Below are 3,331 nucleotides of genomic sequence, written 5' to 3' on the forward strand. Positions count from 1 at the left end.
CATATCTCAAAACTACATTTCCTAATGCTTGTTGCACGCTGATTTGTTTATGTCTTTCAAATGCCCTTCCTTATGGATTTCAAGTAAATGCAGTTTTTAGTCAATTAAACTTCTCCCCACCTTTTTCTTCCCATCTTTACCCAGATTGACTATTTCTCTATTTTGCAGGAAACAAAGCAATGATGAAGTCTGAGCAACCACACTGACGCAGCCGTGTAACCATTTCCATGTTAGGAAATCTATTATGATGATAGAAGGTTAATAGATATTATCTTTCTAATAGGTAGTAAGAAGGCATTTGATAAAATTCAATATCCTTTCCTGGTAAACATGCAATAAGCTGGCAATAGATTACTAGTTATTTAGTAACTATGTATTTAATAAATATTGCTGGTTTACTGCATATTTACCAGGAAAAAATAAATTATTTAGTCAATGGCCCTGGATAAACTGGTGACTCTCTGAAAATAAATTATATTGGATCCCTACTTCATAGCCTATACTAAAATAGATTTCAGATGGGCCCAAGACTTAAATATAAAAAGTAAAGAGAAGTAGGAAAAAGCAAGGAGATATTTTTATCTTGGAGTGGGGAAAAAATCTCTAAGTATGTGTGAAACCCAGAAGTCTTAAAAGAAAAGTTTGTTAAATTGAGATATGTAAAAATAAAAATGTTCAGTCTGACAAAAATCACCATAAGGAAAGTCAGCAGTCAGATAACAAACTTGTGTGTGTGGGGGGGTGGGTTTGCAATTCTTACCACACATAAAGGTTTTATTTTTCTGTTAAAATAAAGGGCACCTATAAAACAATTTAAAAAAATACTAACTATAAAAAAGGAAGTAAATTGTAGAAGAAATACACAAAAGACTTTTAAATACATGAAAAAAATAATCTCACACATAACAAGAAAATGCAAAAAGAAAAGAAAAGAAAAAAAAACTATAAAGAAAAATTTGACCTGCTAATTTGGCAAATCTCAGAAGTTTGCTAACATACTGTGTAGGTGAAAGTGAGGGGGAAACAAATACTATTAAACAGCCTAAATGGAGTGTAAATTGGCACAATGACCATGCAGGGCAATTTGGCAATATTTAGCAAGATTATAGATATGAGTATATATTCACCCGGCAATTCTTTTCTAGGAATTTAGCCAACAAATAGCTCGCATATGTGCAAACGGCATGTGTGCCAAGTTATTCTTTGTAGCTTTATATGCAATCACACAAAAATTGGAGCAATCTGAATATTTAGCAATACAAGTGTGGCTTTAAGTCCAGCCACTGTGGCTCAGTGGTTGAGCATCAACCTATGAACCAGGAGGTCACAGTTCAGTTGTGGTCACACCAGGTTGTGGGCTTGATCCCCAGTGTGGAGTGTGCAGGAGGCAGCTGATTGATGATTCTCTCTCATCATTTAAGTTTCTATTCTCTCTCCCTCTCTGAAATCAATAAAAAAAAATATTTTTTTAAAAACAGAAGTTTGGCTTAAATAACAGAAATTTATTTTCTCATAGTTCTGGAGGCTGGAAGCCTGCAGTCAGGAGGCCAGCATGGTCAGATTCTGGTGGGAGCTCTCTTTCTGGTTTGTAGAAGGCCACCTTCTCACTGTGTCCTCACATGGTGGAGAAAGAGCAAGCTCTCTGGTGTGTTTACTGATAATAGCACTGGAGGCCCAGTGCACAAATTTGTGCACCAGTGGAGTCCCTCGGCCTGGCCTGTGGGATCGGGCCAAAACTGGCTCTCTGACATCCCCTGAGGGGTCCTGAGTTGTGAGAGAGTGCAGGTGAGGCTGCACTGGTGCATGATCAGGGCTGGGGAGGGACCGGGGGTTGGCTCCAGGGTGTGTTTAACCTGTCTTACTCAGTTCCGAAGCGTTTGCCCCATGGTGGTCAGTGCATGTCATAGTGAGCGGTTTCATTACATAGGCCAATGATTGGTCAAATGATTGGCATTGGTTACTGAAATTGATCCAGCCTCTCTTTCCTCCCCCTATGTGCCTTGACCAAGAATCAAAGTGAAGACCTTTCGATGCACAGGATGACATTCAACCAACTGAGCCAGTTCATCTGATTTACGTCGTGGCATTTCTTTCTAGTGTAATTAGAAATAGCAGATGAAAGTCCAAAATTTTCCCAATCTTTTAAAAAATACATTTTTATTAATTTTTTACAGAAAGAAAGGGAGAGGGATAGGGAGTTAGAAACATTAATCACTTGCCTCCTGCACATCTCCTAGGGGGATATACCTGCAACCAAGGAACATGCCCTTGACTGGAATCGAAGCTGGGACTCTTCAGTCTGCAGGCCGAGGCTCTGTCCATTGAGACAAACTGGTTAGGGCTAATTTTCCCAATCTTTTTCAGTTAACTCTCCTTTTGGTGCTTTGAAACAATTAGGTTCTTGACTGGTCCCTGTGGTCCCCACCTTTCCTTGTAGGTTAGCCTTTGGCAAAACTACTCCTTCCCTCTCTCCCTCCCAGTCGTACCTCCTCAGCATTTCCCACCTTAAGTCTTTCTAGTTAGCATGAATCAACTTTAAAAAAATCCACTCTAGACTGTTTATCGATCGCGATCGCTGATAGGTCAGCCTCGGAGTATTTGCATTTCCAAAGAAAACGTCTCTATGATGAGTAGGTGAGGGAGTTACTTCGGGAGCTGGCCTTTCCTCTCCTGTTCCAATCCTTTCAATTACAGATTTGTCTTGACTTTTGTGCTTGAGACTCCACCAAGGGAGTCCCCTTTGCCTTGCGGTTAAGGTAAAATCTCTGACACAGCCTGCGGGATCCTGTCCGTCCCAGTCATCAGAACCCATTCTTTATGTTCTATCCTGTGGACACCTGTCTTGGAGATCAACCTGTTGGGCTGCTCTGAGAAAACAACATTAGTGACTCAGAGTGGAGTCCAGAAATGTACACATGGGGCCACAGAGCATGCCGAGGGGAGATTCGGAGCTCCATCTGAACCCCGGCCTTCCTCTTCCCTCTCAGTGATGCTGGCAGTGAAATCCCAACGTCTGGGAGCCCTGGGTACAGGCGTGCCATCTGCAGAGGCTGGGTTCCGGGTGGGCTGTGGGGTGCGCCCCCCGGAAACGCCCTGGCCTCTCTCCACAGTGGGGGTGCTGAGGGATGGAGGCGCTCGGGGCCCACGGCGCTTTGGGAGGGGGCCCTGGTGGCGGGGAGAAGCCCGGGCCGCTGGCGGGGGGCTGGGGCGGGCCGGTGCGGGGAGAGCGGCTGGCGGACAGCCTGCGGGGTCCCCGCGGTGGCCGGGCCGCGCGGGGACCCGGAGGCTGGTGGCCCCGGCGCGCGGCCGCGGGGGGCGGGTGGGCGGGTGG

This window comes from Pipistrellus kuhlii, unplaced genomic scaffold (genome assembly GCF_014108245.1).
Source record: "Pipistrellus kuhlii isolate mPipKuh1 unplaced genomic scaffold, mPipKuh1.p scaffold_m20_p_5, whole genome shotgun sequence".
Lineage (NCBI taxonomy): Eukaryota > Metazoa > Chordata > Mammalia > Chiroptera > Vespertilionidae > Pipistrellus > Pipistrellus kuhlii.